The 13,699-nt window shown below is 44.0% G+C and overlaps 1 protein-coding gene across 6 annotated transcripts in view; it reads right to left on the minus strand.

Annotated features, from left to right (window-relative positions):
- Positions 1 to 13,699, minus strand: part of TMEM131L (transmembrane 131 like) — an 88,034-nt gene that overhangs the window by 58,070 nt on the left and 16,265 nt on the right. The window lies entirely within an intron of this gene.

Raw genomic sequence — 13,699 nt, forward strand, 5'->3', positions numbered from 1 at the left:
AGAGAGGCATGGGTTTGATGGATGGACCGCTCGGTGGATAAGGAATTGGCTCAATGGCCGCACTCAGAGAGTAGTGGTCAACGGCTCAATGTCCAAGTGGAGACCGGTCACGAGTGGCGTCCCTCAGGGGTCCGTGTTGGGCCCGGCCCTCTTCAACATCTTTGTCGGTGACGTGGACAGTGGCATGGAGTGCACCCTCAGCAAGTTCGCCGATGACACCAAGCTGTGTGGTGCTGTCGACACACTGGAAGGGAGGGATGCCATCCAGAGGGACCTCGACAGGCTGGAGAGGTGGGCCCGTACCAACCTCATGAAGTTTAACCAGGCCAAATGCAAGGTCCTACATCTGGGTCGTGGCAATCCCAGGCACAAATACAGACTGGGCAGAGAATGGATCGAGAGCAGCCCTGAGGAGAAGGACTTGGGAGTACTGGTGGACGAGAAGCTCAATATGAGCCGGCAATGTGCTCTTGCGGCCCAGAAGGCCAATCGCGTCCTGGGCTGCATCAAGAGGAGTGTGGCCAGCAGGTCGAGAGAGGTGATTCTTCCCCTCTACTCTGCCCTCGTGAGACCTCACCTGGAGTACTGCGTCCAGTTCTGGAGCCCCCAACATAAGAAGGACATGGAGAGGGTCCAGAGGAGGGCCACGAAGATGATAAGAGGGCTGGAGCACCTTTCCTATGAGGACAGGCTGAAAGAGTTGGGGCTGTTCAGCCTGGAGAAGAGGAGGCTCCGGGGTGACCTTATAGCGGTCTTCCAGTACCTCAAGGGGGCCTACAGGAAAGATGGGGAGAGGCTGTTCAGGAGGACCAGTTGTGACAGGACAAGGGGTAATGGTTTTAAAATAGAGGGAGGTAGATTCAGATTGGATATTAGAAAAAAATTTTTTACCATGAGAGTTGTAGAACACTGGAACAGGTTGCCCAGAGAGGTGGGGGATGCTCCATCCCTGGAGACGTTCAAGGCCAGGTTGGATGAGGCCCTGAGCAACCTGATCTAGTTGGAGATATCCCTGTTCCTTGCAGGGGGGTTGGACTAGATGACCTTTGAAGGTCCCTTCCAGCCCTAACCATTCTATGATTCTATGAAACCTAGTGTTGTGGTTTAACCCAGTGGGCAGCTAAACACTATGCAGCCACTCACTCACTCCTTCCCCCACCGTCCCTGCAGTGGGATGGAAATTGGAAAAAAAGGTACAACTCGTGAGCTGTGATAAAGACAGTTTAACAGGACAGAAAATGAAGGGAAATTAATTAATAATAGAACGCGCAAAACAAACCAATGCACAATGCAATTGCTCACACCGGCTGACCAATGCCCAGTCAGTCCCCAAGCAGTGGCTGCTGTCCCCCAGCCAACTCCCCCCTGAAGTGTTACTGGTCAGCACAACATCTTACGGTATGGGATATCCCTTTGGCCACTTTGAGTCAGCTGTCCTGGCTGTGTTCCCTGTCAGCTTCTCCTCCTCACTGTCAGGGCAGTCTGAGAAGCTGAAAGGTTCTTGACCCACTCTAAGCACTGCTCAGTGCCGACTAAAACATCAGTGTGTTATCAACATCATTCTCATCCCAGACCCAAAACAGGACAATATAGCAGCTACTAGGAAGAAAATTAACTCCATCCCAGCCGAAATCAGGACACCTAGAGAAAGAGCACACAGAGATGTACCTCGACAAAAGGTTGCCAGGGTGTCAGCACACTGCCTTCTCTGGCTAAAAGCAAAGCACTACCTGCAAACCTTACCAACAAATTTAAATGACCATTCCCTACCCAGTTTTCACAGCATTTTACTAAAAGCAGTCAAATTTTACAGCACAGTCCTGTGAAAAAAGTAGGAGAAAAGAACCTTAAAGGCAGAAGATAGACTACAAATCCACTCATCTTGTACCTAAGGAGAGAACTCTTTATTTTTCCTTACTAGGTAGTAAAATACTTAATTCTGTCCTTGCAATTGCGAAACCATGGCAGAAGATTTTAGGAGCAAGGGTTGGTTTTAAGCACAGTCCTGTACTAACATAATTAGGAATCTAACAGAGAGACAGATATTCCAGAAAAAAAAAAAACCTGATTCTATCACACCTGTCTGAACTAAATTAATTCCCTTAAAAATAACAATGAACTTGTTTTCTGTTCCTGCTGAGTGTCTACAGGACAATTAGCAGTATAGACAGAAGAGATCCAAGAGCGAAAGACCTGGCCTTTTTAATGTATCAATCACAATTCTTGTTTTTCCCAGTTAAAATAAAAACTGGTTTTATCAAGCACACACATTTTACTCAAAAAATCTTCCCCGAGCTGAAGAGCAAAGGGCCAATTTCTGTCAATTCAGCAGCAACCCTCCTTTAAACATTTCGCTTTCACTTGCCAGGGCAATGCCGTATTTCTCCAGCTCGGGAGATGTGGCTCCTGCCTTGGGAGCAGGGGAGAGGCATTGACAGGAAGCACAGTGAGGCTGCGGAGCTCATGGCAATAGGAAGTTACATTCTTGTCAAATATCATTGCACCAACCATTTCCTTTTTCTATTTACGGCTGGCCAAAAATTTCCATCTTGACAGAAACCATTTTATGTTAGAACAGTTCAGCAAAATGCATGAGAGTTCTGTGGTGGCTGGTAAGCTTGACCTGCTTAATAATTAAGAGCGATAATCTTCCTACAGCAATTAAGAGCGATAATCTTCCTACAGGAGCCGCCTTTTGCTGTTTCTGCATTAATCCAAGCCTTTTAGTTTCTTTTTATAATGCAAGAGCACAGGCCTGTAGGACAGCTAAGGCACATATTTGCATGGTAGATCTCAGGCCCATAGGAAGCAATTACACTAAATCTGTTAAGTACTAAAAATTCCCTCCCCTTTTTCTCCTGAAACAGAAAAAAAGAATATTAACTAAAAAGGAAACTAAGCAAATATAAGAAAACTCAGTCTTAGGACATTAAAAAAAAAATTCTGTTTTTAATTTATTTCCATTGGTCTGGGCAATGCACCTGACACCACCTGCCTTGAAAAGAAGCCATGGAAAAGGCAGTAAGTTCACGTCTCCTCAAGTGGCAAAATCCAAGTTTGACACAACAGTGGAAAATATCAGCCTGGACTTCGTATTTCTTCTCTTTTGTGAATTTCAGCCCAAATCTTTAAAAACAAAAGTATAATCTTTGAGTACCAACCCTTAAGCATAGTAATCTACCCACGAACATCCAATAGCACTCCTTGTTTAAGCCAACATATGAAAACAGACAACCAAAATGGGTTCAATATGGAAAATCATACAAGTTATCCACACAGTACTTTACCAGATAGCTTTGAATGCTGCTACTACTGTGGAAAAGTAAATGCTACAATATACGGTTTAGATGCATTAGGCAGTAAATTAGTTTACAAACTGGTAAGACACTGGGAAGTCCCTCTCGAAAACTTAAATACACACCTCTCTTTCAAAATTAAACCAAATGTTTGTTTTACCAAATGTTTGCTTAAGTAACACATCAAGACCAGCTTTCTCAGTGCTATGCTTCAATTTTATAAGGAGAAAATAAAACTATCACTGCTATTGATTGCCAGAATTATTAAAAACTTAATTCTCTTCTCTAACAGATGAAACTTCACGCAAGACTCTCTGAAGCATATGCAAGCTACCCAGAATTTAAACTACATACACCACCTAATTTTTCATCTCATTGAACAGCATTTTAACAAGCTATATTGACTGTAAAAATATCATGCAAAGAAGAAATATCAAGAGAAGGAGCAAGGCTACACTTTTGTTAAAGGTACTTCAAGCACAGTGCTGCAGGGTGAAGCTGCGGTTGCACAGAGCAGGAGAACGGAGCTGCTCTCTCACGCCCCAGGGGCTAAGACCGTATCTTGAGGAGGAAAAGTTAAAGATAAGTCCCTAAAAAAATAGCAACACTCAAAAAGTAGCTTCGGTCCAAAATCAACACCTCCATCTCACAGTAGCATCACTGTCTTGTTCTTGTTTACCACCTCTCCCAGTTGGGGTGTATTATATCCTCTTCAGTGCCCTCCACGTGTTTCGGTGTCACTTGACAAAACTTCCTGTTCTGGTGCAGTAACCTACTGGATCTATACCATTTTACAGATGTGATGCGTAGTATTATTTATTAGACAGCACATGTATTTCCTCCAGAAAAATATGGAACGTTTTTCTTATGAAGAACCTTTTAAAATTACAATAGTAATAAAAAAATTTGAAGAATACTTATCGTTCGTTCATATTTTACTAACTGATCGCACTGTGCATTTTCATCTATACACTTCAATAGTCCAATCACATACACCTACTCTTATAATAAACGCTTTTCTTTTCCAACTCCTGATACAAAACTCCAGTTATGCTTCCAAATACATCCCCTTCTGTGGGCAGAAAAATCTGATGCTCCACAGCATCAGATCATTTCCACTTTCTCACCTAAAGGCAGTAAATCCCTTTGGTGGCAGGACACCACTGGGACAGCCTGTCGAATTTCCCTGGCTGCCCCTTTTGAAAAGAGCAGCTTGCTGCGCTCATCTGTCTTCTGTCACTCGGCACTCTGAGTTGTGGCATGCAAGATGAAAAGACAGCTCCATGATTTAGTGCTATTAATAAAAGGAAGCACTCTCATGATGTATTTGTGACCTACTCCTAAGTACTACTGTGTATTTATACTTCATTAGATTACATTGTTAAAGAAAACAGATATGAAAAAATTTATACCAGAAAATTCAAACTGGCAAAAAAAAAAAAAAATTGAAAATTTTGGCATTACCAGGATTAGTAGTTATAATGCTTATTGTGGAAATTACCAGGTCGTTACAAAACATCTGGGATCTGTTGAACCCAATGCACAGCATATGCTCTGAGTCAATTCTTCTGACGTACAAAATGCTGCAATCTTCTGCTATTAAACAAAGCAGAACCATATGAAAGACACTCTGTTTCACAGGTTTATTAACAAAAAGTGTACCACCCAAAAAACATCAGGTATGTTACGGCTGGCACGTTAACCTCTAAAACTCTGACCTGCAGCAAGGGGCACCTGGAGCCAATGAGTGAACATTTGTTTCCTTCAGCAGGATAGTTGGTGGGGGAAGGAAGAGGAGAAAAATGAGCTGAAACAAATAGCAGGAAGTCAGCTTTTGATTATTTTCTATCAGTTAAAAAAAAGTACTTGCAATCAAGTACTATATAAAGACTCCACCTCCCCTAGATTCTTGCATTTTCTCCTTTATTTCAAAGCTAAGAAGCTAATGGGAGTTCACCAACTTGAAATTTTCGTCTGTGAAACTAAGGGCAAAGAATCAGCAACGCTATTTTTAGCTTCTTAACAAGTCTCAAACCAGAGGTGTGCTTCCACTGCAAGAAAGGATGCGCTTTGCTTCTGCACGCTCCACACATTAACCTATTTGATATGAAGTTTCTCCAGCTGCCCGCGAGAGGAAAAGCTCCTCTGACAGGCCAAAGATCTCTGCAGCCCAAAGGCGTGTTTAACAGAGCTTGGCCGTATGTCTCTCGCCGCTCCGTCCTCTGCAAGATAACAAGCAAATAAATGTCACAGTCCCACATGGGAACCCACAGGAACCTGCACAACCTCCCACGGGCAGAGGGGTGGCTAGGCTGGGATGGGGAGCAGGACCGGTGAGGAGAACTTTGCCGCTTCTTATGGGCGCATTGGAAAGCACAGACACCTTGTGACCTCAGTGCATGAAAGCGAGCTTGGCAAGTGCATTCAACCTCTGAACAGGCTTTGTCGTGTCACTCCACGGCAGTATTTCACGCTAAAACGGGAGAGACGAGGCTTTGTAAGGCAGATCTCTGACTGTTTCGAAATGGAAGACGTAGCTTTTGGCAGGAGTACAGCAAAAAGACAGAGGGAATAAGGAAGCGTGAGGTGCTGCCCCAAACCACGGTGAGCAGCAAGTAACACACGGATTTGCAGCCACCACAAGATCACGTTTTTGACGCCTCATCTTACCTTTCCGCAGCCTGCAAAATTTCAGTGGATAGAGGAAAAATAAAAAAGGTGCAAGTGTTCAAAACAAGTGTCATTGACCCCAGTCCAGTGCTCATGCTCAGCAGGACCTAACCTCCAAGCCAGACCTCGCAACAAAGCCAGCACAGATATGGGACAGCTTGCAGTTCTCCAAGTCCCAAATGAGCTTCCTCAGTTTGGGAACATTAAGTCTTCATCTTAAAATCTGGAAGCGTATGCTCTTTATGCGTGCTGCCCTCCCCTCCCTGCACAGTAAACGTTTCAGTTTCTTGTTGTCCGAGAACCAATCATCCACCAAAACGCAGCCCACTCCTTCGACAACCAAGAAAGCATGAACAACTGTATTTATTTACAAGGAAGAAAAAAAAAAAAAAATCCAAGCAAGACTGAAAAGCATGGGGACCAGGGCAGGGAGCTGTGTTTGTTTTAAAGTGACTACCCGCATCTGCGGGAACAGCCACATTATCCCAGTAACACAGGGAACGCTCACAAAGGCCAGAAATGCCCCCTTTACAAAAAAGGGCAGTTTAAATGCTGAAGAAACTGGGTCAGCAACAGGCCACAGAAATACCTAAGGAGGCAGCAGGCACCTCATGGGTTGCAGGCAGCAGGCTTGCAGCAAAGGACTCGAATAAAAGACAGAACACACCAAGACAGAAATCAGACAATAGCTATTGAAGAAAGGCAGTTAATAGCAACAAAGCACGTAAAGCACGGGTCAAGGAGTCGGTCAAGTACAGGCCCTTCAACTCCATACCCTCCTCTGGTTGCCAGGAATCAAGATTAGACACAAACCAGCACCGCACATGGCACACAGCACTGGCAGGCAGGCACAAAAACTAAGCAGGCACGTTAAATCCACAAAACGCTAAGAAGCTGCAAAACTTACTCTACAATATTACATGGCTGCTCACTTCCCAAGGGCAGCACAGAACGCATTCTTGTCCCAGTCTCATTTAAAAAAAAAACAGGAATAACACGATTTACACTTCTATACAGTTAGCGTATTCATGATTTCCGTGTTCCAGTCTTTACTGGGTGTATGTTTATTGATGTGTTTACTGCAGAGGCCTTAACTTTAAAATGCCAAGCCACAACTTCAGTCGATAGAACGATGTAATTCAGTGTGAAAAAATATGTACGTATGCAAAAAGTAAGAGGTGACCTACGACGTCACTAGTGAGGTCTGACTTGCTGACTGCTTTGTACCCGTGTAACAGCTGACACCAAACGAGCGCATAGCAGGACTGCTGCACACTTCTGCCAGAGTGAGGGACTTGTGACTCCATGTTGCACAGGCCCTTAAAATCATTTTACATAAACGGAGGTGGTGGTTACACAAGGTGCAAGCAGTTATGAATCAGTCACTCCCTCCTTTCTCTCATTTCACTTCCCTTTTGTTATTGTGTATCTTTCCTTTCATTGTTAGATTGTGATCTGCTGTTGTCCCTTATCAGTTTTACCTATCACTCAAAATAAGCAAGCTTTAATTTTTCCCTTCCTATCAGCATCTTTGTTCACTTTGCATGTGGGTTTTTTTTTTTTTTCCTTCAGGGGCACCTTTTTTTTTTTGTTTCTTCTTTTTCCTCTCCACAATCTTTAGTCATTTTTAATCTCGTTACCACGCTTCCCCGCCGCCCGCCTCTCTGGCAATTACACCTCGTCCTCCCTCCACCGCCAAATTCTAGCCCGGACAGGCTTAGCATCACATCCCAGCGGTTTCCGGCACGGCGCTAGGCATGACGTCTCCCCGGCACCGCGTACCATGCACCTCTCTCCCCACAGCCAGGCGACCATGCGTGAACTGCGGCGTCCTGTTTCGGCAGGGCTTCGCCTTCGCCAACAAGCTGCTCGGAGCTCCGTACAAGGCGGCGGACTTAAGAGGAGCGCCCCATGTGCCGAAGCAGACAGGAGGTGTGAGCAGCAGCTCCCCAAAAAGATCTGCTGGTTGCAGGGGTGCCCTTTGCTCCTGCAACAGAAAGTCCCGCGGTGCCCAAGGCGCGGACTGACAGACACAGCCTCTTTCCCTCTCACAGCAGAAGGAGCTGGAGGTGACCAGTCTTCCAACACCTAAAACTCTGTCCTGAAATTACTCCACCAGTGCCCAGGTGCCTGGGGAGGGAGTTTCCCCACAGGCAATACCACACGCTGGTGTTAGGGACGGATCCTGCCTGTCACCGAGGGCCAGCTTCAGGTCATGGGGCAGGTGAACCTTGCCTGGCTGCTGTCCTCATAGCTCTTCCGTTGCTTTGGAACGTATTTTTTATCATGATTGGTGTAATGTAACCACTGCCTCTACATTGACCTGCTTTCAAGCAACAGATGGACAATGCACATATGCCATGATGACACCGTAAGCACGCGGAATACTGCACAACACTGTAATTACAGGGCGACAATACTGTGATAGTTTCATGGCCTCGGGATTACTGGTTTTCCCTGCTAGCCGCTACCTTGCTGCCACCTCCTTCCCCTCGGATCTGTGGCCCCTTGGGCTCTGACTCCCCACCAGGAGTGGGACCAGGCTTCTGCATCCGTGAGTTCGCATCAACCTCTTCTGGAGAGAGCTGTGCTGGGACAACGGCCCGATGAGCCCAGAGGGGACAAAAAGGGAAAAAACAGCACTCAGTGCAACCTTGCAGCGTAGTTGTGAAATGAACACCACCGGGTACCTAGCCAGACAGTGGGCACTGAATGAGGTGAAAGAAAACCACCTCTCTTCCTCCTACACCCCACAGCAAAACCCCACTGTCTCCCCACCCAGAGGTCTGACATCAAGACACAGGTGTAACCATGACGCTGGCACTCATTAATACTGATAGCATCACTACTTCGAAACATTACGGACTTGTGGCTAGTGCGTGGCGCAGGAGCGACCTGCTATGGCATCGCTTTAACTGGGAGCTGGTGGCTGATGTCCAGACCGCAACAAAACGGTGGGTGCCCAGCCCTGCGAGTGACAACAGTTACTCGTCAATAACTTTCTAGTAGAGTTGTAAGGTAAAAACACAAACCTTTCCTATTTTAGACGTGTCTAATAATCCTTGTTAAGACTGTTCTACTCTTCAAGTAGAGAGCAACTTCATGCAGTAATTTCTGCATTAACTCCTGCAAAGGTAACCAGACCTTTCACAACATCTGATATCAAGAACTCTGAAATTTCATGCAAAGTACATCTTCATACTCCAAGCAGTGCCTCAGCAGCAAGCCATGAAAGTGTAATTACTTTAAAATTATTGCTTTTATTTTCTAACACACACAACCAACTTTTTTTAGTGAATTGCAGCAATTTACCCTCAAAGAAAATAAAACTAATGTATTATCAGATAACTCAGTAAAATTCAACCGGTTTTGCTTTTTATCCCACAACTCTCTCAGGATTCAACTGTTGTGCAATGACAACTGCTAACACTACAACGTGTGTGAAGACGGGTTTCAAACTGAGTGAAACATACCCATAGACCCCACCTGTTTGTAATAAACACCCAGTCTGTAACAGACGAGTAATTAACAGCTTTTACATATTCCCATCAAGAAAAGCCTTGATAACGTGGTGCACTTTGCTCCGGCGCTTGGACACACAGCAGCGAGGAGGTCCGAGAACCTTAAAAAAAACCACACGCATGCATTTTCAATTGTTTGTGGAAACTGCACCTCTCATCCGAGCATGCTACAGCAATGGAGTTAAAAGGCAGCACGACGTACAGAAACCTCAAGAGCCTGGAAACCATACAAAGGATCCTCCTCACAAATAATACACAAAGAAGCATGCATCTGTTTTTTCTCTCTCCAGTGCTAAACACATCACACTGAGACTGCTGGCTCAGAGTCAAAGAAGTCTCTCCAAAGTCCCTCTTTGTTCTAAGTGTATTCCCGACAGCAGCACAACACGCTGCTCCAACAAATGCCGACCGGTGTCCTAAATGCCAGATGGCATTCAAGCACATACACATGTATTCACATGGCCTAATTTCGGTTTGATACATGACTGCTGAACCTGTTTCTGTTCTCACTGACAAGAAACATACCTACAGCTGAAGGACTGCAAAGAGCTGCCTGATCCCACCAAACCCATGTGCTGCCCATGGAGGAACTGTCGAGTAGTGCTCACAGGGAAAAGGGAACCGCAGGATGCCAGGTGGTTTGGGGTTTTTTGGCTTAATTTTGATAAACAGAAATCACAGAAATTAATGAAGCAGCTTCACAGGAAAGGTCAAGACCTCAGTACGCCAACAAATGGAAAAAAAACAATATTAACATTTGGATCCACTGCTTGCCAAACTCTGTCAGCTGTGAAAGGAGTGTGCAGGAGTTGATGGCAGAACTTGCAGTGACTCGAAGCCAGGCTCTAGAGCTTCTGGAAGTCTCACAGTCTGCAGAACAATCCCGGTTTGGACCCACAAAAGCTTTTCAAGCATATATCCACCAGATGGGTGACTTGGAGAAGCCCTTCAGTCTATCAGGAGGGGAAACAGGCCTGTAAGAACATGGCAGTGTTCAGAGGGCACAGAGATGAACAAAGAACACCAAAACACAAGAGATTATAACTTTCCACTAGATGACATATCAGCATTCACACATGATTAAAAAAAGCTGGGAAATTCCCAGAGATTCAGGAGATAAATATGTATGCGCTACCAACGAGGCAGATAGTAGCAGAAACTAAGATAAGTAGATTACTCTTTGTCTACTTTGTAAAGCTGAGACTGTCTATTTAATTCAAAGCTAACCTTTTTTTTTTGAAACAGAGGTGCAGACATACGACAGTTATCCTTCAGTCCCTCAAAGAAAATAAGCAAGCCTCAGAAAGAAACATTAAAACAATGAACAGCAATTAAAAAAAATCAGAAAGCAATATATAACAATTTATGTATGCAAAAGAAATACTGAGAATGTATGTCAGAACAATTTTGACTTAAGGCCACATTTTTTTTCTTCATGTATATCATTCAGGTTTCTGAAAGTCTCCCCAGGACAAAGTGTGTCAAATTATCACCCTATTGACATACAAGCCTCTCCAAAGGCCAGACTAGTTTCAACTCTTAAGACTGCAGATGAACTGAGGTCATTTATAATGAAGGCCCAGCCACATTGCTTCAAAGGTCACTATCCCATCATCTGAAAGAACAGTTTCTAATCGATCTAGGCTTAAAAAAAATAGTGAGCTGTTTTCTGCATTTCTGATGTTTCCTTAAGGAGAATACCATTGTGAACATCATTTTAAGAAAACTTTTTCTTGCTCAGAAAGCCTAACTTTTAACGTAAACACAACAAAACCATGAATCAGAGACAACACAGCCTGTGCTTTCAACAGTACTGAATACCATACACCCTTTTAACTTTCTCCTTTTTATTTTCAAGTCTTCACTGCTTCTTCATGTGTCTTCACGGAGTTTTGAAGTAAAAGCTGGCTTTTATTCAACAATAAAAAAAAAGCATTATTTTGCACTTCAAATTTCTTAATTTTGACGTCCATGGATTTCTGGTGTACAGGTGGGTGGGATGGCAGAACCACCAACTACAGCTCACTACAGGTACTGCAGCAGGTATGATGAAGCACATAAGAATCATAGAATGGTTAGGGTTGGAAGGGAGCTCAAAGATCATCTAGTTCCAAGCCCCCTGCCATGGGCAGGGAAACCCTCCACTATGTCAGGTTGCCCAAAGCCTCATTTAACCTGGCCTTGAACACTTCCAGGGATGGAGCATCTACAACTTCTCCGGGCAACCTGTTCCAGTGCCTCATCACCCTCTGAGTGAAGAAGCTATCAGAGGATGAGAACTTCACAAAACAAGAACAGAGGGGCTACTTCTCATTCTCCTCTTGGAAAAAATTGTCCTCATAATTCTGAGCAAAACCAACTTCTTCATGGTGACTGTTTCTGATTGAGGAGTTCATTTGTTACACAGAACGCAACGTTTGTTTTGTTCACATAAACAAAATACCCTGAGTTGTCCTTGTCTAATGGTATTTCCATTTCTACAAGTTACCAAGACAATTTAAAAAAAAAAAAAAAAGGCAGCTGTACTTGTACACCACTTTAGGGGCAGGAGGTGGAGAGGGAGATAAGGTGACTACTAACACAGCCTAGCTTTGCTCTTTATCTTCCTTATCTCAGATGGCAGCCTGGACGTAACACAGAATGGTGAACCCTCAGAGGACAAGATGACACCTAAATTAATCATACTGACCACGTTTCTCCTAGGCTATTAGCTTATTCGATTAAAGCAAACTCTTCTACAAATATAAAGCAAATATTTGCAGTGAGTACTCAGAACTCTGCAGAAGAACGGATACACACTGTCATCACATTCAAGTATAATATTTGTTATGCCTTTCCTCTCCCTGAAGTGGATGGGACTATTTTGTCCTGGTGAAGACGGCAGTTGGTCATTCTGCAATAACCACCACAAAGAAAGTCTCCTCCCAAAACACATACTGAGGAAAGTGGATGAAAACTGTGTAAGACAGTAATCAGATTTTTTTTTTTTAAACTTAGGCTTGAATTTATAACCAAGACTGAACTGAAAGAGGTTCAGATGAGCTATTTGCTTTGTTTTCCTGCCCATGTTTTTACTTATGTTACTATGGCAAACACCAAAGTACCAAAAAGGCTCCTTCCCCTACAAGCCATGCACTCAGAGCCACTGCCAGGGCAGGAACGCAGCTTTCCCAGAGCACGTCTCCTATTCTGACTAAAATACTTGAGGCATTATGAGACCCCACCTGGAGTACTGCATCCAGCTCTGAGCCTCCAACATAAGAAGGATATGGAAATGTTGGAACAAGTCCAGAGGAGGGCCACAGAGATGATCCGGGGCTGAGAAGAGTTGGGGATGTTCAGACTGGAGGACTTTTTGCAAGGGTGTGTAGTGACAGGACAAAGGGTGATGGCTTTAAACTGAAAGAGGGCAGATTTACATTAGATCTAAGGAAGAAATTCTTCCCTCTGAGGGTGGTGAGGCACTGGAACAGGTTGCCCAGAGAAGTTGTGGATGCCTCATCCCTGGAAGTGTTCAAGGCCAGGCTGAATGAGGCTTTGAGCAACCTGCTGTAGTAGAAGGTGTCCCTGCCTGTGGCAGAGGGGTTGGAACTAGATGATCTTTAAGGTTCTTTCCAAACCAGACTATTCTATGATTCTCCAATACACGCTAGGTTTGTGTCACCTTTGAGCCTCTAGGAAAATGAAAGGCAGGTAACGGCACTGCCTATAATACTTTATTACACCGCATCAGAGAGATTTCAGGTAACTTTATACTCAGTTTAATAAGATCAAGCCAGTGTGCTGGAGATGATGATTCAAATGTGGAGAGTCTGCAAATACCTAGAAGTGAGCAAGCTGCTGCTTTGGGTTTTTCTACTTTGTCACAATCTGTAACAGCAGAAAAACCATTACACTAAATGCTTATAGGGTGTCAATTTTCAGATTGCTGACAACAGTCTATTATTCCAGATGTCTATCGTTTAACTGCGTAATGGTAAAATTAAAATTACTGCAAATTAAGCCCTCTTAAGGGCAACTAAGCAGCTATTAGGGAAGTAAAAATAATTTATTAATAATAAACATATAGACATAAAGCTAAATCTTTTGTGGCCCACCATGCACAAATCAGAAGGATTAGCTTGAGATTAACACACATCTTAAATTCATTATTAGTGTATTAAAACATATAAGCAGAAGCACAGGAAGAGAGGTCCTACTCTGAACTGCCTG

The sequence above is a fragment of the Tauraco erythrolophus genome, chromosome 5, assembly GCF_009769465.1.
Source record: "Tauraco erythrolophus isolate bTauEry1 chromosome 5, bTauEry1.pri, whole genome shotgun sequence".
Taxonomy (NCBI): Eukaryota; Metazoa; Chordata; class Aves; order Musophagiformes; family Musophagidae; genus Tauraco; species Tauraco erythrolophus.